This window comes from Schistocerca serialis, chromosome 1 (genome assembly GCF_023864345.2).
Source record: "Schistocerca serialis cubense isolate TAMUIC-IGC-003099 chromosome 1, iqSchSeri2.2, whole genome shotgun sequence".
In the NCBI taxonomy this organism is placed as follows: domain Eukaryota; kingdom Metazoa; phylum Arthropoda; class Insecta; order Orthoptera; family Acrididae; genus Schistocerca; species Schistocerca serialis.
Window position 1 is genome coordinate 147452748 of NC_064638.1, and position 23276 is coordinate 147476023.

General features: G+C 46.3%; 6 non-coding genes across 6 annotated transcripts; all 6 read right to left on the reverse strand.

Annotated features, from left to right (window-relative positions):
• Window positions 1-1008: 1008 nt before the first annotated feature.
• On the reverse strand, window positions 1009-1081 carry Trnar-ccu (transfer RNA arginine (anticodon CCU)). The gene has a single exon. It is a non-coding gene; the product is annotated as a tRNA-Arg (tRNA).
• Window positions 1082-1583: 502 nt separating this feature from the next.
• Trnar-ccu (transfer RNA arginine (anticodon CCU)) lies at window positions 1584-1656 on the reverse strand. The gene has a single exon. It is a non-coding gene; the product is annotated as a tRNA-Arg (tRNA).
• Window positions 1657-14541: 12885 nt separating this feature from the next.
• On the reverse strand, window positions 14542-14614 carry Trnar-ccu (transfer RNA arginine (anticodon CCU)). The gene has a single exon. It is a non-coding gene; the product is annotated as a tRNA-Arg (tRNA).
• A 7315-nt stretch (window positions 14615-21929) lies between these two features.
• Trnar-ccu (transfer RNA arginine (anticodon CCU)) lies at window positions 21930-22002 on the reverse strand. Its single transcript has one exon. It is a non-coding gene; the product is annotated as a tRNA-Arg (tRNA).
• A 502-nt stretch (window positions 22003-22504) lies between these two features.
• Trnar-ccu (transfer RNA arginine (anticodon CCU)) lies at window positions 22505-22577 on the reverse strand. Its single transcript has one exon. It is a non-coding gene; the product is annotated as a tRNA-Arg (tRNA).
• A 502-nt stretch (window positions 22578-23079) lies between these two features.
• On the reverse strand, window positions 23080-23152 carry Trnar-ccu (transfer RNA arginine (anticodon CCU)). The gene has a single exon. It is a non-coding gene; the product is annotated as a tRNA-Arg (tRNA).
• Window positions 23153-23276: the final 124 nt, after the last annotated feature.

The following is a 23276-nucleotide window of genomic DNA, read 5'->3' on the forward strand; positions in this document are numbered from 1 at the left end:
GTATACGTAATTTCCGCATTTGAAACAGTAACACTGCTAACAGAACCATCTCTATGACGGAACGACACTTGGTCACCATGTTTAAGTAAAATCTTATCTAGCAAAACCGGGTTCAACAATTTCACAAAAAAGCAGTAAAGTTCTGTGTCAAAGTACGCCGTATGTACCTGGTCCGATGTAATGCCAATCGTATACACAATCCATTCGTGAATTTCCAACGAAGTTGGTTGAACATTCCTGGTGGCCTTGTTAAACTGAAAACTGAGAGTACACTTCCGCGGAAACAACCGGGAAGCCATAACACTTAATTAATGCGGCAGAAGCCGCTATACAACACAAGACACAACACAAACACTAAGGCGACGAAACAACGAAGAAAAGAAGACAAAGAAACGTCACACACAGAAAGTAAATAGTCACAACCCGAGGGAAACGGCGGATCGAATACACAGCACGTCCGATCGCTGTCGCGTCTCAAGCGGAACTATCCATTAGGCCACATAGCCTGACTGGCGTTAAGCTGGCGGTGTGCTCACTCAAATCCACACTTGCCAAGTGTACCCTTCCTGATGCGCTACTCTACGTCTGCAGAGAGTCAGGACGTCGCATGAGCCTTTCCTGTGTGCCTGTACATACTCAGACGTATCCAAGTCCAGGCACCTACTTTCTGCTGGCAATTCTTGTACCTGCCGTCTTAGGCTATTCCCTTTCTGAACTCCAAGTCCTGCACACAAGACAGTTAAGTGACTATTCATATGGGTCATAGTGTTTACCTACAAGTAATTTTAAAATAGCGTTTCCTTTCACAGCGCCATCACGCTTTGAAACACTTCCGCAGCTAACAGGTCGATTGATAATGGCCGTCGTTTCGTTTCAGGTTGTCAGTAAGTGCGTATTTTCATATCGTCGTCATACCTGTGATACCTGTAAGCACTCAGAAACGCCAACTTTCCAAACTATTACATCTGTATGTGGTGAGAGTGATTTTGCCCCAGTGAGTAAAACGTGTACCTCTGGTGGGACTCGAACCCACAATCCCCGGTTTAGGAGACCCATGCCTTATCCATTAGGCCACAGAGGCTGACTGGCATTAAGCTGGCGGTGTGCTCACTCAAATCCACACTTGCCAAGTGTACCCTTCCTGATGCGCTACTCTACGTCTGCAGAGAGTCAGGACGTCGCATGAGCCTTTCCTGTGTGCCTGTACATACTCAGACGTATCCAAGTCCAGGCACCTACTTTCTGCTGGCAATTCTTGTACCTGCCGTCTTAGGCTATTCCCTTTCTGAACTCCAAGTCCTGCACACAAGACAGTTAAAAGACTATTCATATGGGCCATAGTGTTTACCTACAAGTAATTTTAAAATAGCGTTTCCTTTCACAGCGCCATCACGCTTTGAAACACTTCCGCAGCTAACAGGTCGATTGATAATGGCCGTCGTTTCGTTTCAGGTTGTCAGTAAGTGCGTATTTTCATATCGTCGTCATACCTGCGATACCTGTAAGCACTCAGAAACGCCAACTTTCCAAACTATTACATCTGTATGTGGTGAGAGTGATTTTGCCCCAGTGAGTAAAACGTGTACCTCTGGTGGGACTCGAACCCACAATCCCCGGTTTAGGAGACCGATGCCTTATCAATTAGGCCACAGAAGCTGACTGGCGTTAAGCTGGCGGTGTGCTCGCTCAAATCCACACTTGCCAAGTGTACCCTTCCTGATGCGCTACTCTACGTCTGCAGAGAGTCAGGACGTCGCATGAGCCTTTCCTGTGTGCCTGTACATACTCAGACGTATCGAAGTCCAGCCACCTACTTTCTGCTGGCAATTCTTGTACCTGCCGTCTTAGGCTATTCCCTTTCTGAACTCCAAGTCCTGCACACAAGACAGTTAAATGACTATTCATATGGGTCATAGTGTTTACCTACAAGTAATTTTAAAATAGCGTTTCCTTTCATAGCGCCATCACGCTTTGAAACACTTCCGCAGCTAACAGGTCGATTGATAATGGCCGTCGTTTCGTTTCAGGTTGTCAGTAAGTGCGTATTTTCATATCGTCGTCATACCTGTGATACCTGTAAGCACTCATAAACGCCAACTTTCCAAACTATTACATCTGTATGTGGTGAGAGTGATTTTGCCCCAGTGAGTAAAACGTGTATCTCTGGTGGGACTCGAACCCACAATCCCCGGTTTAGGAGACCGATGCCTTATCCATTTTTTTTTTATTTTTTTTTTTAGGGCCTCCCATCTCCCCTTCTAGCCCTTCCATTCGCTCTCCTTCATGCGCCTTCTTCGGCGAGCTTCATTGCTAAAATCAAATGAAATACTCCTTTGCAAGTAAGGGAATCCATACCAAACGTGGTGAGAAAAGTAAATGTCTCCATCCAAATGAACTTATTCTCTAACGTTGGATGGTTGTTCAAAATGACTGAAAATGATCTGGTGAAAATTGTGGATAAAGAAAGAAAAATTAATGGGAAAACTGAGAAACGTAGGCTTCTTAAGGACACACACAATACAAGACACTGATCTCAGATTTACCCCTAGACCAACGTGCCCTATGACAGGGCGAATGCCAATTATTCCGATCCCTCGATGTCGTCCAGGGTGCCCTGGAAGTCTCGTGTAGGCTGGCGGGATGGGGGCGGCGCGAATTCCCGCGGTCGGCGGCCTTCCTGGTTTTTTTTTTTTTTTTTTTTTTTTTTTTTTTTTTTTTTTTTTTTTTTTTTAGCATAGGCATAGAATGCAAGGCCTTTTCAGGGTTCTGCGAAGGCCTTCACGGCTACCGTAGCGGCCCTGGGGCCCACGAAGTCCCCACCGTACGTCGCCCTTAGCAGCAATCCCCTACTTTGGCATCGCAAAATCCGATATTTTATCCGCTATTCGTCATTGCGTACGTCATCCGATGCCTTGTTTGTCAAATAATATTTTTAGCATGTTACCATACAAAGTCTTGTGGTGTCGTTGTCCACATATTTTATAATATTCCAGTAATACATGTTGCTCATAGTCCAGTACGTCGGGCAGGCCGAGGTTATTAATGACATAATTGACATAGTTCCCCAGTAGCCATAGGGTAACATTATTCTTTTGAATAGGGAAAGCAACGCTTTCGGGGTTGACGAGAATGTCGACAGTAAGGTGTCTGCCGTCGTTCCTATTGATAAACGCCACCTGTTTGCGGACTCTTTCCCAAATGACCTGGTAGCCGTTGCATATGAGACGATGCCGTAGGGTGTCTATCACATTACAACGTGGACACTGATTTGTGTCACTCAATCCTATAGACTGTAATCTTTCATTTGTGGCAACGGTATTATTGACAACCTTGTACCAGGCACCGCGCACATTGGTGGACAGTACTTTATTGTTTATATTCTTCCATATATTTTGCCAATTTCGGGTGGGATATTTTGATTCCATTCTGTTACGGTTGTCCTTTGTAGTAAGGCAATCCATGATGAAACTACAGTTTCTTTTGGTCCTATCCGCGACTATGCAGTGCAGATAACTGAGTTCTAAATAGTAGAATCTGATGTGCTGCAATTTGTAAGAGATGTTACTTATGTTAATAGGTGGTTCCATACTCTCCGGTGTAAGGATTCGGAAAAGTTTCGATGATAAATTATTGTGGCGGTCTTCTAAAAGCTGAAGTGTACGCTTGATATAAAGAGCCGTAGTTTTGCGGCGGATATCGGTCAGTCCGAGGCCTCCTTCTCGCGGTTTTAAAGTTATAGTACTGGCCGCCACTTTAAATATCTCACCTCTCCAAACATACTTGCAGATGAAGCTCATGATGGTTTTGGATATCGCTTTAGGTATCGGCAGTATTTGACCTACATATACTGCTTTCGAAAGGACAGCGCAGTTGATTAATTGCACCCTTTGGATAATGTTCAAGTCTCTAAGTCGGTTCATTATTAAAGTACCTCGAATACTATGTAAGACCTTCTTCCAGTTGAATGTCGTTGTTTGCAGGGGGCATCGGTAGAACCTCACACCTAACGCAGTGTGATGGTCTACAGACCTGGCCCATTCGAGGGCAGTGTTCCTGAAGCCATGGAGATTTAGAAAGGAGCTTTTCATATCGTTGATTTGCGCTCCCGTTGCGAAGCAGTAAAGGCGAACAATCTCTCTCAGTCTTACAACGTCGTCATTACTTCTGACGATGACACCGACGTCGTCGGCGTAAGCGTTGGTAGCGGTACTGACCCCTGAAATTGATATGCCTTCTAATTCCTTGTTTAATCGTTTCAGCAAAGGTTCTAGTGCGACCACAAATAGCATCATTGATAAAGGACTTCCCTGCGGGACACCATTTGCTATTTCGACATCTCGAGTATAGTGTCCATTGATTAAAATTTTGGTTTTCATCCCTTGCAATAGATTTTTTAAGACAATTAAAAATTTGTCGTTAAAACCTATATGCATCAGAGTGGTAAATAAATATTCATGGTTTACCCTATTAAAGGCTTTAGAAAAGTCGATAAAAACGAGGCCAGCCTTCGTCAATGTCGTTGAGAAGATACTGATTATGTCCCTGTATTCGCAGACTGTTTTAAAAATATTCCGACCCGGGAGACACGTTTGATGGGGACCAATTACTGTATCAAACACCGGTCGGAGTCTGTTTTTTACAACCCTGGCAATAATTTTATAATCAGAGTTCATTAAGGATATCGGTCTCATTTTGTTGAGCTGTTTGACATCCGAATTGATTCCCTTAGGAAGTAAAACAGTGACACACTCTTTTCATTTCGTCAGGTATGTGCCCTCCACTCAAGATTTCGTTGACGACTTGTGTGAATTTATTCCTTATAATATGCCAATATTGGGAATAAAATTCTACGGGTAAACCGTCGGGCCCAGGTGATTTTTTAACAGGTGAGCTTTTAATTACTTCGAAAATGTCTTCAGACAGGATTTCAACAGTGAGGCTCCTGTTGTGGTCTGCAGTTACTAGTTGTTCCATATCACAGTTTCGGAGCAGTTCCCGTCCACGATCTGGGTGATACTGGTGAGCACTGTACAATTGATTATAATACCTATGAGCCTCGTTTAAAATATCTTTTTGTTGAGTTAAAAGACTTTGATCTTCAGAGAGCAATGACTGAATAAAATTTCTTCGACGATTTTTTTCGTGCTGGAGTAGATGATAGAGTGAAGCGTGTTCTTCTTCCACTGTGGTTTGAACTCGTGATTTTATGGTCATTCCTTCCAGCTGTTTGCGTTTAAGACTAAGAAGTTCGGCCTTGACCTGTTTGATACCCGTTCTGACAGCCGCGGACATGGGCATATCATAAAGGTCACGCAGACAACTATAATAGAATTCGACAGTGCGCCGAGACCAAAGTGCCCTTTCCCTGCTGTAAGAAATTAGAGTAGATCTAAGTTTCTTTTTGGCGCATAAAGTCCACCAATCTATCGTTGACCGGTAATTGTGGCGTTGTCGGAGTAAAAGTTGCCAAGAAGCTTCTAACTGTTCAGTTAGGGCGTTATCTCGAAGCACGGCGATATTTAATTTCCAAAAAGGACGGCCCCAGTATGTCTTCTGTTTAGGAAGTCCAATGCTGCACCTTAGTGCTAAATGGTCGGAAAAAAAAGTTGGTATTCGTTCGACGCCACTGATTTTGCTGGCTAAATGTGAACTTACGTATATGCGGTCGATCCGACTTTGCGCTTTAGTGCTAAAATATGTGTACTGGACAGACACGGGGTATTTGACCTCCCAAGCGTCCTGCCATTTCATCGTTTTCACAAGACCATCTAGTTCTGGGGAGAAATTGAAATTTGGCGTTTGGTCTTTCCTGTGTAGGACACAATTCCAGTCACCTCCGACTATTACATCAACGGGGTTTTCCTTTAGTAAAAACACTAGATCATTTTTAAAAAAATTGGCTCGTTCTTTTCGACCACTGCTTCCCGAAGGTACATAAACATTTATAATCGTAACACCGAAAATCTTAAAACTGATTCCCCTCCCCGATTCCAACAGGGTTACATCTGTTATTGCAATACCTTCCTTGACCAGGACAGCGGTGCCGCAAGCGCCTTCTGAGGCGACATTGAGAATTGCAGTAAATCCCGGAACATACAAATTTGAAAAACACACTTCTTGAAAAAGCGCAATATCGGTATCGGACTGATATATGAAGTCCCGGAGGGCAGCAATGTTAGTTGCACTCTGGATCTTGTTAATATTAACAGTCATAACGTGATACGTTTGATCCATAAGCAAGAGCTGTTATTGTTTACTGGACTTTCCGGCGATTAGGCATATGTAGGCCGAATTCACATGTCATTCGTGCGCTCAAAGTGTAGTCGTGAGCTTGAGAGGTTGCGGTTAACATGCCATACCATTGTTCGCAGATACATGTGGCAGTGTTGTCTCCGTATCGTCTGCCCATTCAAAACGACTATTCTGGGGAGATTGTCTACGTTGGGAAGTAGGTACGTCCTGATGGTCTGAAAATTCGAGGCCTGGTGCTCCTTCGTCCCGGACACCGTGCTCAGGTGATGTCCGTAGATGCGATGGTATGCTACCGACCTCAGGTTCCCTCCGGCCATGGTCTTCGATCGTTGTCTGTTCCTGAATGCTCCTCAACCTATCCCGCAGAGCCGGGGCTAAGCTTTCAGCAGCCTGGTGTGCTAACCGCTTTTTGCGCCGTTTCCTAGCTTTCCGAGGCGATCTTGACCGCTCTGGAGACGAATCAGGGGACTTTTCGGACGAATGCGGAGACGAAGTCGGCGATGCAAGCCGGTCTTGTGTCCTAGTCGAAGAGCCAACGCTGCTCTTTTCACCAGGCGTGGAAGAAAGGACTACCGCAGTTAGACTCGCCTCTGTCGCAGGGGGCCTGTCAGCCGCGCTGTGGGAAGCAGAACCGTAGTCATTGACTCCTTGTGTCAGTTGGATGATCGAGTGATCTATGCTCATGTCTTGCCCAACAATATTCTGAACTGGATCGTCCGTTGCCGCTACTTTCGTGGTGGTCTCGTCCTGTCGTGCGCAATCAGGCGGTTGCAGGGAGGTATCCACAGTAACCGCAGAAGGTTCTGCTCGCGAGCTACGAGAAGGCTCGGCACAGTCGTAAGGTACCTGACTTTCACTGGTGGTACACTGGGGCGCTGTAAGGTTAGTCATAGCTACGGATCTACCACTGTCTATATGGCTGTTAACACTCTCGGGATGCTCGCATTGGTCCCCCAGTTCGAAAGATGTCTGCCGAGCTGATCGCAAAGGTGACGTGGCAGCAGCGTACGTCATCTGCAGGTGAACTACAGGCCCTGCACCTTCGGATTCTACCCTTGGTAATTGAGGAACCCTCCGTCTACTGCACTCAGCACGCACGTGCTCTGTCGAGTGACAAATGGCACAGGTACGAGGCTGTCCATCGTAAATGATCAACGCACGGTATCCTCCAATAATTACAAAGGAAGGAATGTGCTTGAGAAGTTCCATCTTAACCTGGCGAACGCCATTCAAAACGGGAAACATGTGTGGTTCTGACCACATTTCCGCAACATTGGAAATTACTCTGCCATACGCCCCGAGAACACGATTGATTTCGACTACAGGCATTTCAAAAGGAAGCTCAAATACCCGTACTGTTCGTATTCCCATCCCAGCATAGGATACTACGACATCGCTAACTGAGCCGTCTAAGTGATTGAACTTAATAATACCTCCACATTGTTCAACAAGTGCGACACATTTAGCAGGATCTGCCAATTTCACATATGCCGAGTTAGTCACAAACGATAAATGAACTCCAACTAAATCATCTTTCGTAATTCCAACTTTTTCTGTGAGCCACAGTTTGATTTCAAAAGCTTTCGGTCGTACGAAATTTCTATCGAAAGCGAATTTAACCGTGTCTTTCCTCATTTTCATCAAACCAATACACAATTAAGTGAAGTAATGCGCTTGCGAGCCGGCCTACCTGGCTCGCAGGAAAACAGCCTTGTTGACACGAAACGTCCGCAGCGGCCGCCACACGTCCGTCTCGCGCCGAAGACGAGGCGCGAATATCCATTAGGCCACAGAGGCTGACTGGCGTTAAGCTGGCGGTGTGTTCGCTCAAATCAACACTTGCCAAGTGTACCCTTCCTGATGCACTACTCTACGTCTGCAGAGAGACAGGACGTCGCATGAGCCTTTCCTGTGTGCCTGTACATACTCAGACGTATCGAAGTCCAGCCACCTACTTTCCGCTGGCAATTCTTATACCTGCCGGCTTAGGCTATTCCCTTTCTGAACTGTAAGTCCTGCACACAAGACAGGTAAGTGACTATTCATATGGGTCATACCGTTTACCAACAAGTAATTTTAAAATAGCGTTTCCTTTCACAGCGCCATCACGCTTTGAAACACTTCCGCAGCTAACAGGTCGATTGATAATGGCCATCGTTTCGTTTCAGGTTGTCAGTAAGTGCGTATTTTCATATCGTCGTCATACCTGTGATACCTGTAAGCACTCACAAACACCAACTTTCTCAACTATTACACCTGTATGTGGTGAGACTGATTTTGCCCCAGTGAGTAAAACGTGTACCTCTGGTGGGACTCGAACCCACAATCCCCGGTTTAGGAGACCGATGCCTTATCCATTTTATTTTTTTTATTTTTTTTTTTTTTTTTTTTTTTTTTTTTTTTTTTTTTTTTTTGCCTCCATCCTCCCCTTATAGCCCGTCACTTGCACTCGCCAAAATTGCCTTCATCGGCTAGCTTCAGTAGCTGTAATTGTAAGGAACTAAATGTCTCCTTATGAGACGGAAATGAAAATACTTCTTGATTGGTAGCCCTGACTCGCCGTAGGTGTACGTGGGGAATTTCAGCAAACTGGTGGCTTCAAAGTTTGTCTTCTGGGTGAATAGCTATTGCTGATGTATTTCGTTGTCGAAAATTCGTTTGTTCGGCCATCTCTCAAGTGTTATTCCTGTTTGAGCTGCTCGTAACTCCGAAGCCCCGGCCACCAATGTCTCCATGACATCCTACCAGGGTACCGTTTAGGTATTCTAACATAAAGAAAGTAAAAGAATAAAAGTGTCGCCCCTTTAGTATGGCAAATGCTATGAAAAAAAAATCATTAAAGATTTTTGCAATATAGTCACTCTATGTCAACGTTCGTAATAAAAAACAAGCATAGTTTTCTCTATATTTCGTCGTTCGTAGGAGTGTCTGGTGTTCCATCGTTAAATGTAACCAATATTCTTCTGTACTCTTCTCTTTCTCGGATAGTATGTAGTATACAGTCTGGCCCTTTAGCCAACTGACGGCACGTCGTTTTGTATTGGGATAGGGAACTTCGTCAGGGTTGAGTAGGCGTGTCGGTGTTATCGTTCTTGGTGACGTTCGCAGTATGCTTGCGAGTTTCCGTGTGCAGAGGGACCATATGTCCTGTACAGCGTCGCAAGTAAATCTATGCTCGTCTGTGTCAACTAAGTGACATCTGATACAATTGGGTGTTTCAGCCAGGTGAATCTTGTGTAACCTCGAATTGGTCGGAAATTTCCTATTGACTGCCATGTACCAAGTTGAGCGAACTGTAGATGAAAGAAGCGGGTCGTGAATGTTCTCCCAGACTTGTTTCCAGTTATAACCTCGACATTTCTCCTCCACTATATTGCGTGCTGTACTTTCCGTCAATGTGGCGTAAATCGCTTTGACTTTGTGTCGGTCTGCCTCTGGAATTCTTCGTTGTATGTAGCTAAGTTCTAGTATGAAATACCTGAAGTGACAGAGCGAGTTCAGAATGTGTTTTACATCTACAGGTGGATCCAGATTGGGAGGCACTATTTCATTCAAAATGTGAGCCGTCAGTGTGTTAGGTGATCTGTGCCACTGTTTGTATGTTTGACTAACATACAGGGCTTTTGCTTTGAGGTAGACATCCGTCAAATTGAGGCCTCCCTTCCAAACTGGTAGGGTGAGGGTTTCATACTTTACTTTAAATATCTGACCCCTGGTAACAAAGTGGCCAAGCGCCGCTAACATTTGTTGTGCCATAGTCTTTGGTAATGGCAGTACTTGGGCAACGTAATTTACTTTGGAAATTATGTAGGTGTTAACTAAAGCCACTCTTTGAATGGCATTTAGAGCTCGCAGGCTATGTTGCCGTATGCCAGCGCGCATTTTTGCCAGCAGTTTTCGATAGTTCAAGGCAGCCGTGCGGCGGACATTGCGTGTGTATTCAATCCCGAGGCAGGTGATCGTTTCCAAGCTTCTTATTCTTTCAGCAGCACCGAGTTCTAATCCGCGTCCAATGTGCATTAAGCCTGACTTGTGACGGTTGAGTTTCGCCCCCGATGCAGCTTCATACGTTGCTACAATGTGGAAAGCTTTCTCTAAGTCCTCGTCTTTCGTTACTACAAAACTGACATCATCTGCGTAAGCCTGGCAAATAATCTTCTGACCATGAATGAGCAGTCCTGGAAGGTCTTGCGTCAGGGAGTACAAGAATGGCTCGAGTGCTGTGGCAAACAATGCCATCGACATTGGGCAGCCCTGTCGTACTGAACTAGCGATACTGATCGGCCTGCTTAAGCGTCCATTTACATTGATTTGCGACGTACCATTCATCAGGAGGGTTTTAACAGTATCAGAGATTTTCCGAGGAAAATGCATGGCGTCCATGGTGCGGAGGAGATAGGAATGGTTTACCCTGTCAAAGGCCTTTTCAAAGTCGAGGGACACAAGGGCACTTGGGATGTCACAGGCTTCGGCAATCGCTATGAGATCTCTATATGCAGTTAAAGTGTGGAAAATATTTCTATTGGGTCCAACGCACGTTTGGTAGTCGCCGGTAACGCTGGTAATTACTGAATTTAATCGATGCATAATGACACGTGCGAAAATTTTATAGTCAGTGTTAAGCAATGTTAAAGGCCGGAGATTCTCTACAGTTTTTCCTCCTGGAGTTTTTGGTACTAGCACCACTATCCCTTTACAAAAATCTTTCAAGCTATCATTTCGAATGTTCATAATATCATTACAGACCAGAGTCAACTTACTAATTAACTGTCGCCTAAATGTGTGATAAAACTCGGCAGGTAATCCGTCAGGACCAGGCGATTTATTTCTTGGGCTTCTGAGAATGGCGTCTGCCACTTCATCCTCGAGTATGTCTGAGGCGAGTTCTGCCGCCTGTTCCGGACTAAGTCTCCCCCACGCCCTGTCCGTAAGGACTCCCTGCGCTGCCACATCTATTGGTTTTTCAGCTAGTAACGCCGTAAAATGGTTATAAATTTCTTCGTGAATAGCAGTTTGTGTGTCGAAAAGGCGACCGTCTGCAGTTTTTAGCTCAGTCAGTATTTTCCTGTTTCGTCTTTTTTGCTCTTGTATAACGTGGTACATGGATGTTGTCTCCTCCCGCACTGCATTTTGCAGGCGTGTTCTCACTTGATAGCCTTCAGATTGTCGTCGCGTCAGTGTTAGGAGTGTCGCCTTGATTCTTTTGATCTGCATGTGATTGGCCACTACTGTATTATCGTCGGTATAAAGTTCTCGTAGGCACTGAAAATAGAATTCTATTGTGGTCCTCTGCCAGGCGTATTTCTCGCGAGAGTAACACTTCATCGCTTTTATTAGAGCTGGCTTTGCACATTTTAACCACCACGAAAAAGCCGAATTGTACAGTGGGAATTTCCTTTCACAATCTGCCCATGTGTGTTGGAAGACGGTGTGGCACCCTGGATCTGATAAATGGGAAACATTCAGTTTCCACGGGCCTCTCGCTCTATATGTACCCTGTTTTTCCATATTTATGGTACAGATATATGCTACATGGTCAGAGAATATAAGCGGCCATCGCTCCGCTTGCAATATATGGTTTCGTAAATTGGAAGTTGCATAAATTCTGTCAATGCGGCTGGCAGAATGGCTGGTGACGTGGGTAAAACCGGGCATGTCGCCGTGTTTAAGTTCCCACGTGTCGAGTAGGTTTAATTCTCGAACAATGTCCAGAAGTTCTATGGAAGTGTTAAAATGTGGCGTTTGGTCTCTGGGTTTCAGTACACAGTTGAAATCACCGGCAAATACGACTTGGCCTGTGCGGGTTGTAAAAAGCGGCACTATCTCTTCCTTAAAAAACTCCGATCTCTGGCGTTTTTTTCCCGTTCCAGAAGGGGCATAAACATTTATGAATCGGGTGTTGTGGATTGTCCCCGCAATACCTCTGCTGTTCGGCAGTCTGTCGACATTGGCTACGGCGATGCCTTCTTTGGTCAAAAGTGCAGTTCCGAGTTCACTGCCACGTCCAGGGTTGATTAACGCATTGTAACCTGTGATACGATCCAGATCAATGTCGGCGACCTCTTGCAACAGCGCAATGTCGACATCAGCTGCATATAAGAAATCCGTAAGATTCCTCAGGTTTGACGTACTGCTGATCTTGTTGATGTTGACCGTGGCAACACGGTATGCCTGTAAGGGTGGCATGAGGGCAGAGGTATGCGTGGCGTTGAGCCGCTCCCTTAGGGATGACGGAGGGGCATCAATTAAAAGAAGTCGGGGTCGGCATCGACCGTCTGAAAAGCAGATTCAGTCTTCCGTTGCTCATGCGATTCCGTTTCCCGCACTTCTGACACTGTTTCTCGGTCTTGTCCCTGTACTTCGGTCATACCGTTGTCGTGAGAGCATTCTTCGACGTCGTCCGCCCAGTTACGCGGGTGGTGAGCTTCACGCGGATCTGCACTGCTATCTGGCAGGTGGCCACCTGTACCTTCTGTAGCTACCGACATCATCTTCGTCTGTGACGGGGAGGGTCTGTTGTCGGAGGCAGCCTCTGAGTCGTCAGTGCGGGACTTTTTGGGTGTCTGGGGAGTTGCAGTGGAAACCTGAGACGTCACGTCGGTCATCTTCTGACGCACCTGATTGGCTTTCTCACGCAGTGGTTGCGCTTTTGTGTCAGCACCCTGTTGCGCGATTCGTCGCTTCTTCTGATTTTTCGGGGAAGGGCACTTGGAGTTTTGAGCAGTGTTCTCCGGAGTGGCACAGTTTTCGGCCATGGGAAAAACTTCCGCCGCTTGCGGCTGTTCGAAGACGTTACAGACCTGGCTGCCACCCTGCGTCTCCTTACTTCCCTCCTTAACTTCCTGTAAGGAAGCTCCGAGGGTTTCCGGTACATTACTCGTCTCCATTGGTATGTTCTCCTCGTTGTGATCAGTGTATGCATCTAGGGTGAAATCGACGCTGAGTTCTGGAGCGGTGTTTACACGGGCGGCGGCTACGTAAGTGATCGGCAACGTAGAACTGGGGCCAGGCTGCTCACGCTCGCCAGTCGGGATCTGCGCTACGCGCCTCTGAAGACACTGAGCGCGGACGTGTGCTGTAGAGCCACATCCCGAGCATGTCCGTGGTTGTCCGTCATAAATTACTATGGCCCTGTACCCACTGATAATGATGTAAGATGGAATATGCTTCAGCAATTCGAGTTTCACTTGCCGCACACCGTTTAATACTGGGAATATATGTTGCCCTGACCATTTCTCAGCAACGTTGCTTATTACCGAACCATATTCCCGTAGTTTGGCGTTAATCTGCTCGGCAGTTACTTCGAAGGGCAGTTCAAATATTCTGATGGTTCGCAATCCCAAGCCGGCTTGCGTTAGTCGCACCTCGCCAACGTTTCCGTCTGAATGTTTGAACCTAAGAGATCCACCACAAGACGCAACAATTTGTTCACATCGTTCAGGCGTCACCAATTTCAAGTAAACGGTAGTACTAACGATCGATAAGTGAATGCCAATTAAATCGTCAAGCGTTAATTTCATAACATCTCGCACAAATAGTTCTACCTCAAAGGATTTTGGTCTGGCAAATTTCGGGTCGAATGTCAACTTAAGAGTGTCTTTCCGTTCTGGTTGAGTCATGATTGCATTCGTGTATTCATTACCGAGGGTAGTGTTATCGCTGTAAGCGCGCACTCACCATGCACAGCGACCGCCGCCGGCAGCGACGAAGTAAACACGACCAGCCGCTCCGTACGTCCGCACCGCACGGCTGCCCGCGAGGGAATGCTCCCATTAGGCCACAGAGGCTGACTGGCGTTAAGCTGGCGGTGTGCTCACTCAAATCAACACTTGCCAAGTGTACCCTTCCTGATGCACTACTCTACGTCTGCAGAGAGACAGGACGTCGCATGAGCCTTTCCTGTGTGCCTGTACATACTCAGACGTATCGAAGTCCAGCCACCTACTTTCCGCTGGCAATTCTTATACCTGCCGGCTTAGGCTATTCCCTTTCTGAACTGTAAGTCCTGCACACAAGACAGGTAAGTGACTATTCATATGGGTCATACCGTTTACCAACAAGTAATTTTAAAATAGCGTTTCCTTTCACAGCGCCATCACGCTTTGAAACACTTCCGCAGCTAACAGGTCGATTGATAATGGCCATCGTTTCGTTTCAGGTTGTCAGTAAGTGCGTATTTTCATATCGTCGTCATACCTGTGATACCTGTAAGCACTCACAAACACCAACTTTCTCAACTATTACACCTGTATGTGGTGAGACTGATTTTGCCCCAGTGAGTAAAACGTGTACCTCTGGTGGGACTCGAAACCACAATCCCCGGTTTAGGAGACCGATGCCTTATCCATTAGGCCACAGAGGCTGACTGGCGTTAAGCTGGCGGTGTGCTCGCTCAAATCAACACTTGCCAAGTGTACCCTTCCTGATGCACTACTCTACGTCTGCAGAGAGACAGGACGGCGCATGAGCCTTTCCTGTGTGCCTGTACATACTCAGACGTATCGAAGTCCAGCCACCTACTTTCCGCTGGCAATTCTTATACCTGCCGGCTTAGGCTATTCCCTTTCTGAACTGTAAGTCCTGCACACAAGACAGGTAAGTGACTATTCATATGGGTCATACCGTTTACCAACAAGTAATTTTAAAATAGCGTTTCCTTTCACAGCGCCATCACGCTTTGAAACACTTCCGCAGCTAACAGGTCGATTGATAATGGCCATCGTTTCGTTTCAGGTTGTCAGTAAGTGCGTATTTTCATATCGTCGTCATACCTGTGATACCTGTAAGCACTCACAAACACCAACTTTCTCAACTATTAAACCTGTATGTGGTGAGACTGATTTTGCCCCAGTGAGTAAAACGTGTACCTCTGGTGGGACTCGAACCCACAATCCCCGGTTTAGGAGACCGATGCCTTATCCATTTTTTTTATTTTTTTTATTTTTTTTAATTTCCCATCTTTGACGCAATTCTCCATCTCCAATTTCAGTACTAAAAATGCGAAGCTACTTCTTGCTGTGTCCCATCGCAAGTTACATTCAAGCCCTTATGACGCTGATCAAACAAGAGGTTGCAAATCAGCTTCAATCGCTTACTGCCATCTCAGTCGGTTGCAGAGGGTACCTCACTCTATGTCATTCAATGGCGACTTGCCGCTATTACCAAAGCGGCGGCGGCGCCGACGAGGACGACGACGACGACGACAACCGCGAGGGTCTCTACCAGGGGTAGAAAATACATCACAAGAACTAAGAATTTCACGTCGGCATTCTCCAGAGACTGCCAAAAGCTGCAGTTTCTGGTGCCTACTTTAATAGCAGCATTCGCACTATTCATTTGCGAGAGCATTTCTTAAATACCGCACCCATTCATAATTTTTTTTTATTCTTGACCCCTTTTTTCGAAAGGGCTAAGGTAGAAGGGGCTGTTACAAAATTCATATGCCTCCTGTGAGGATCGAACTCACGACCTCTGGTTTACTAGACCAGCGCTCTGCCACTTTTTTTTCCCCCTCCCTTTTTTTTTTTTTTTTTTTTAATTTCATTTTACTGGTTTACCAGACCAGCGCTCTGCCACTTTTTGTTTTTTTTCCTTATTCATTTTTTTTGCGCTCTGCCACTTTTTTTATTTTTTTTTTGTTTTTTATTTTTATTTTTATTTTTTTTATTTTTATTCTTTTAATTTCATCCTGAAAATGCGGTATCAGGCAGGGAGAGGCAAGGTGGGCAGGGGTCATGCATCTGAGGCCTGGCCATCTTGTCTCCCACCGTAACTGTCACCACGGCACCCTACCTCTTCTGCATAATGAAGAAATGCTGCGGGCTGACTCCGCCGCCAGTAACATAAAAACAGAAATTAGTCCTGAGACGAAATGTTGCATCCATTTGCAGTGGAAATGAATATGTCCATTTTCATATGTATTCAGGGGAGCCGGGAAATCCGTGCACTTTGCACCGCATGAGTGCATCTCACCCCACAAATCAGAGTAAGTATTGGATGTACAAAATAAATTAAAAGTCTTCTATCGTTGTTGCTCTCCATCGGATCGTTTGTTACAATTGATAAACTAGGAAACTCAGTTCTGTGCAAGGCGTTCGCCAATGATACGGAACGCGCTACTACAAACATTCTGTTAATATCGGAACGTGACGAATGATCCAGTGACGCACTTGTAAATTAGTCTGTCCCGCACTAACTGCTTTGGTCTTCACGTCGGGCGTCCGAAGGAAGAATGGAATCCACCATGTCGGAAGAAATGGCTTTAAGCACTCCATCCTATATTGGCTGTGAAATGATCGTGTGACTTAAAAAGTTTGCAAAATGAGCTTTATAGTTTTTAGTCTTCTGTAGTCGGTGGTGCTGTATCATTAAATACAGGAGAAAGTCTTCTTTACTCGTTTCGTTCACATTGAAAAGATAGTAAACTGTATGGCCTTTAAGCCAGTTTACTGAATTTCTTTTGGTCTTCGGGTAAGGCACTACCTCCGGAGTGAGGAAGTCAGCTGGCGTTATGGTCGCAGGGCATGTTCTAGTGATGCTCGCCAACAACTGTCGTATGACCGCCCAAACATCTCGCACTTTTTCGCAGACAAATCGGTGTTCCTCGCTATCTTGTACCTGGCAAGTGTTGCATAAGGGTGAATCGGCCAGATGAATGGAATGGAGTCTGGCATTGGTAGCTATTTTACGATTCACCGTGAGATACCAAGACGCTCGCACGTGAGACGGTAAATGGCGTGAATGAATATTATCCCAAATGACCCGCCAATCGTGAGCTGTATATTTGTCTTCGATGTTATTCCTGGAGGTGGACTCGATCAAAGTCTTATAAAGTTGCTTCACCACCGTTATTTCCTTCGCCGGAAGTCTTGTTCGAGCATAACTATATTCCAACAGGAAGTATTTGAAATGATAGAGGTCGTGTGGAATATGATGTACATCAATCGGGGGGTTGAGGTCCGCTGGGGAGATTTCGTTGAGAAGGTGAGCAGTAAGGCAGTGTGGAGATTGTGTCCATAGCTTATACATACTGCTTAGATAGAGGGCCTGTGCCTTTTTATAGACATCAGTGAGGTTTAATCCGCCCTTCCCAGTAGGGAGCGTCAACGTAACATATTTAACTTTGAAGATATGGCCTCTGGTCACAAAATGGCCCAGGGCAGACAGCATTCTATGTGCAATGCCACCGGGAAGAGGCAGCACTTTGGCTACATAGTTAATCTTCGAGAGGATATAAGTGTTGACCAGTTCAATTTTTTGGAGAGCATTCAGTTTCCTCATGCTATGCAGTTGTACACATGCCCTAACCTTGTGAAGTAAAGCTCTATAATTAACAGCAATGGTACTCTGTATCTTCCGCCGAAACTCAAGTCCTAAGCACTTTATACTGGTAATTTCTCGTAATCGGGCATGATTGGGTAGATTTATTCCCCGTCCGACATTCATGAGTCCAGATTTTTGCCAGTTCACCTTCGCCCCAGATGCCGCCTCATATCGTTGAAGTATTTGAAGTGAGGACCGCACTTCTTGCGCGTTCACGACAAGAAAGCCGACATCATCTGCGTACGCACGGCACACAATCTTCTGGCTATTGATTTCCAATCCCTGCAAATGTGCAGTTAGCGTAGCGAGCAGAGGTTCTATGGCGATGGCAAAGAGAGCCATCGACATCGGACAGCCTTGCCTCACCGAACACTCGATATCAATAGCGCCACTGAGGGGACCATTAATTTGAATTCGCGACGTACTATTACGGATCAGATTGTCGAGTACTTGGGTGAACTGGTGCGGAAATCCCAATTCCTGCATGACGCGGAAAAGGAACCGATGGCTCACCCTGTCGAACGCTTTTGCAAAGTCTATCATGAAGAGGGCGCATTTTAATTTGCAAGCCTCCGCTACGGCAATGACATCTCTGTAATCCGTGAGCGTGTGGTAAATAGATCTATCTCTACCGACACTCGTTTGATACTGTCCTGTGATTGTGTTCATGACAGTTTTGAGCCGTTGGCTCAGAACACGGGCGAATATTTTATAATCACTATTTAATAACGTGAGAGGTCGCAGGTTTCTGAGGTCGTTACTGCACGGGGTCTTGGGCAGTAAGACAACAATTCCTTGTCGAAATTCCTGCGGGATAACGTTTTGTGGGTTCATTAGTTCTTTACATATTGCAAGTAGTTTCGATTTCATCTGCGGCCAGAAGGTTTGATATACTTCTGCAGGTATTCCATCGCAACCTGGTGATTTATTCTTCGGACTCCTTAGGATAACGTCTGTTAATTCGTCTTCTGTCACCTCTGTCATCAGCTGAGTCGCCTCTGTGGGGCTGAGTTTCCGAGATATATTTGTCGCAAACTCCGCAAACACGGTATCATCTGTCATTTTATTGGACATCAGGTCTCGATAGTACTCTTCAATCGCACGCATAATGTCACTTTGTTTAGTAACTATTGCCCCGGTGCTGGTTCGGATGTGTGTAATGATTTTCCGACTGCCTCGTCGACTTTCACGTAACATGTGATACATGGCAGCCTCTTCTTCTTGCACCGTCTTAGGAACTCGCGCCCGAATTTGACAACCTTCCAACTGTTTCCGTTGCAGCGTTAAAAGTTTCGCCTGAATTCTTTTGATCTTTGCAAAATTGCCGATAACGGTCGCGTCAAATTTATACAACTCCCGAAGACACTGAAAGTAGAATTCCATCGTCCGTTTGTGCCACAGACTTTTCTGACGGGAGTAAAACATTAAAGTTTTCCTAATTTGTGGTTTGGCGCATTTGAGCCACCACTCGACCGCGGAGTTGTAGGATCTGAATTTGCGTTCACATGCCGTCCAGGTGGACAGGAAGGCTTCTCGACATGCAGGATCATGCAAATGTGCGACGTTGAACTTCCATAACCCTCGACTCCGGTATGTTTCCTGTTTTTGCATGTTGACGGTGCAGATATAGGCAGCATGGTCGGAAAATGCAGTAGGCCATATTTCGGTGTGTAGCAGGTGCTGCGTTAAATTACGCGATATGTAAATTCTATCTAACCTACTTGCCGAATGATTGGTAACATGCGTAAAACCCACTTCCACTCCGTGCATGTACGTCCAAGTGTCAGTGAAGCGGAGTTCTTGAATGATCTGTTCTAATTCGACACACCGATTAAAGTGTGGAGTTTGATCTATTTGACGAATCACACAATTGAAATCGCCGCCAAAAATGACATCACTGTAGTTGGTCCCGAAGAGCGGAAGGATCTCGTGGCGAAAAAATTCTGCACGGTGTGGCCTATTACTGGATCCAGAAGGTGCGTAAATATTAATCAGTCTGATGTTATTGACAGTGACTGCTATCCCTCTGCCGGTCACCAGTTTCGCCTCACAATTTGCAATGATCCCTTCTTTTAACAGTAATGCTGTTCCAAGTTCGAAACCGTGGCCAGGGTTCACGAAAGCGTTATACCCTGCTATGTGGTCTAACCTGATATCACTCACTTCCTGAAGCATGGCTATATCTATGTCGGCTGCGTATAACAAGTCTTGTAAGTTCTTCAGATTCAAATCACTGCGTATCTTATTGATATTGAGAGTCAGGATCTTGTAGGCCTGCAAGGTGGTCATAGATGTTTGGTACGAAAGGAGCAAACGAGAGGATGCGTCAGACAGCCTTCAATTGGAGGCGCTGACCGTGTCGGTCGTTTGAGTAACCATGGCCACGTGGACTTTGTGTCCATCAACCGCTGATACGGGGGGCAAGGAGCCGGTCGAGGGTGTGGAATCCTCCTGCATCTCTACATCAGCTTCGTTCGTTTCAAACTCGTCCGCCCAGTTGGGAGAGCAAAGGGTGCCTACTGGCTCAGAAACTGGTGGATTCGTATTCTGTGGCTCAGTTTGCTGAGTTGGCGTCTCATCTGGTCCGCTGTCGTACATCGTGGGAGTCTCCGACATGGTGTCGTCTGATCGTGTTGTGTCCCGCGACCGCGAAGGCGAGGCGGCAGCGTCTGCGGGCCCTTCTTTTAAATTCTGGCCGATTAATTTAGCCTTTCCCCGCAAGCTCGGTGCTGTATCTTCCGCACCTTGGTGGGCCATCCTCCGTTTTTTATTTTTCTTCGGAGACCGATTACCACGTATTACTGTGTCGGAGTTGGGCATCGTGTCAGCGACTCGTTCAGACATGGGAGCAGGAGCCATGGACACATCCACCAACTCAGCACCCCGTGCGGGCTGGTCCACCGCCGTATCACTGGACCTGTTAGTGTCATGGGTGTCAGAAGCAGCCATCTCGGACGCGACTGGCGTGTCCGGAGACGTCACATTAACGACGGGACTGGGTCCGGCAGGTTTATCGCGAATCGGTTGTATTGACGGCTCACCGCGGGCAACCGACACGTACGATGGCTGTAATGTTGACATCGCGGGTGGGCTAACACTCTCTCCGGTTGGCAGTTGAACTACACGACGCTGTAAACATTCCGCACGAACATGTCCCGTCGAGTTACATCTGGCACATGTCCTAGGTTGGCCATCATACATTACGACGGCACGGTACCCACAAACCGTGACGTACGACGGAATATGTCGCTGCAAGTCAACTTTAAGCTGCCTGACGCCATTCAGTACCGGATACTTATGCGCCGGAGACCAACGTTCTGCAAAGTTGCTCAAAACTTTGCCATACGGCGATATCGCAACGTTTATCTGTTCTGCTGGGACCTCAAACGGTAGCTCAAAAATGCGAATTGTTCGAAGGCCAAGCCCGGCGTGGGAAACAGTAACCACACCCACATTGCCATCACTATGCTTAAACTTCAAACCGGAACTATAGGAGTCAACTAGTTTGTCACAAAACTCGGCATCTCTCATCTTGATATAAACGATGCTAGACAGAATCGACAAATGTATACCGATTATCTCATCAAGGCCAATTTTCATCACTTCTTCGAGGAAATCCTCGATGTCGAAGGATGTCGGTCGGGCAAACGTGTTATCGAACGTTAACTTCAAGGTGTCTTTCCTCATAGTATGTGCCATCACTGAATTATCAATGTCATTCCACAAACGCAAGAATAACCGCTGCTAGCGAGCGACTTACCCCGCAGAAGTAAACAAGCCAGCCGCAGCGCGAAGCACAGACAACCGCACGCCACGGCCGCTGCAGGCAGACTTTCCATTAGGCCACAGAGGCTGACTGGCGTTAAGCTGGCGGTGTCCTCGCTCAAATCAACACTTGCCAAGTGTACCCTTCCTGATGCGCTACTCTACGTCTGCAGAGAGTCAGGACGTCGCATGAGCCTTTCCTGTGTGCCTGTACATACTCAGACGTATCGAAGTCCAGCCACCTACTTTCTGCTGGCAATTCTTATACCTGCCGTCTTAGGCTATTCCCTTTCTGAACTGTAAGTCCTGCACACAAGACAGGTAAGTGACTATTCATATGGGTCATACCGTTTACCAACAAGTAATTTTAAAATAGCGTTTCCTTTCACAGCGCCATCACGCTTTGAAACACTTCCGCGGCTAACAGGTCGATTGATAATGGCCATCGTTTCGTTTCAGGTTGTCAGTAAGTGCGTATTTTCATATCGTCGTCATACCTGTGATACCTGTAAGCACTCACAAACACCAACTTTCTCAACTATTACACCTCTACGTGGTGAGACTGATTTTGCCCCAGTGAGTAAAACGTGTACCTCTGGTGGGACTCGAACCCACAATCCCCGGTTTAGGAGACCGATGCCTTATCCATTAGGCCACAGAGGCTGACTGGCGTTAAGCTGGCGGTGTCCTCGCTCAAATCAACACTTGCCAAGTGTACCCTTCCTGATGCGCTACTCTACGTCTGCAGAGAGTCAGGACGTCGCATGAGCCTTTCCTGTGTGCCTGTACATACTCAGACGTATCGAAGTCCAGCCACCTACTTTCTGCTGGCAATTCTTATACCTGCCGTCTTAGGCTATTCCCTTTCTGAACTGTAAGTCCTGCACACAAGACAGGTAAGTGACTATTCATATGGGTCATACCGTTTACCAACAAGTAATTTTAAAATAGCGTTTCCTTTCACAGCGCCATCACGCTTTGAAACACTTCCGCGGCTAACAGGTCGATTGATAATGGCCATCGTTTCGTTTCAGGTTGTCAGTAAGTGCGTATTTTCATATCGTCGTCATACCTGTGATACCTGTAAGCACTCACAAACACCAACTTTCTCAACTATTACACCTCTACGTGGTGAGACTGATTTTGCCCCAGTGAGTAAAACGTGTACCTCTGGTGGGACTCGAACCCACAATCCCCGGTTTAGGAGACCGATGCCTTATCCATTAGGCCACAGAGGCTGACTGGCGTTAAGCTGGCGGTGTCCTCGCTCAAATCAACACTTGCCAAGTGTACCCTTCCTGATGCGCTACTCTACGTCTGCAGAGAGTCAGGACGTCGCATGAGCCTTTCCTGTGTGCCTGTACATACTCAGACGTATCGAAGTCCAGCCACCTACTTTCTGCTGGCAATTCTTATACCTGCCGTCTTAGGCTATTCCCTTTCTGAACTGTAAGTCCTGCACACAAGACAGGTAAGTGACTATTCATATGGGTCATACCGTTTACCAACAAGTAATTTTAAAATAGCGTTTCCTTTCACAGCGCCATCACGCTTTGAAACACTTCCGCGGCTAACAGGTCGATTGATAATGGCCATCGTTTCGTTTCAGGTTGTCAGTAAGTGCGTATTTTCATATCGTCGTCATACCTGTGATACCTGTAAGCACTCACAAACACCAACTTTCTCAACTATTACACCTCTACGTGGTGAGACTGATTTTGCCCCAGTGAGTAAAACGTGTACCTCTGGTGGGACTCGAACCCACAATCCCCGGTTTAGGAGACCGATGCCTTATCCATTAGGCCACAGAGGCTGACTGGCGTTAAGCTGGCGGTGTCCTCGCTCAAATCAACACTTGCCAAGTGTACCCTTCCTGATGCGCTACTCTACGTCTGCAGAGAGTCAGGACGTCGCATGAGCCTTTCCTGTGTGCCTGT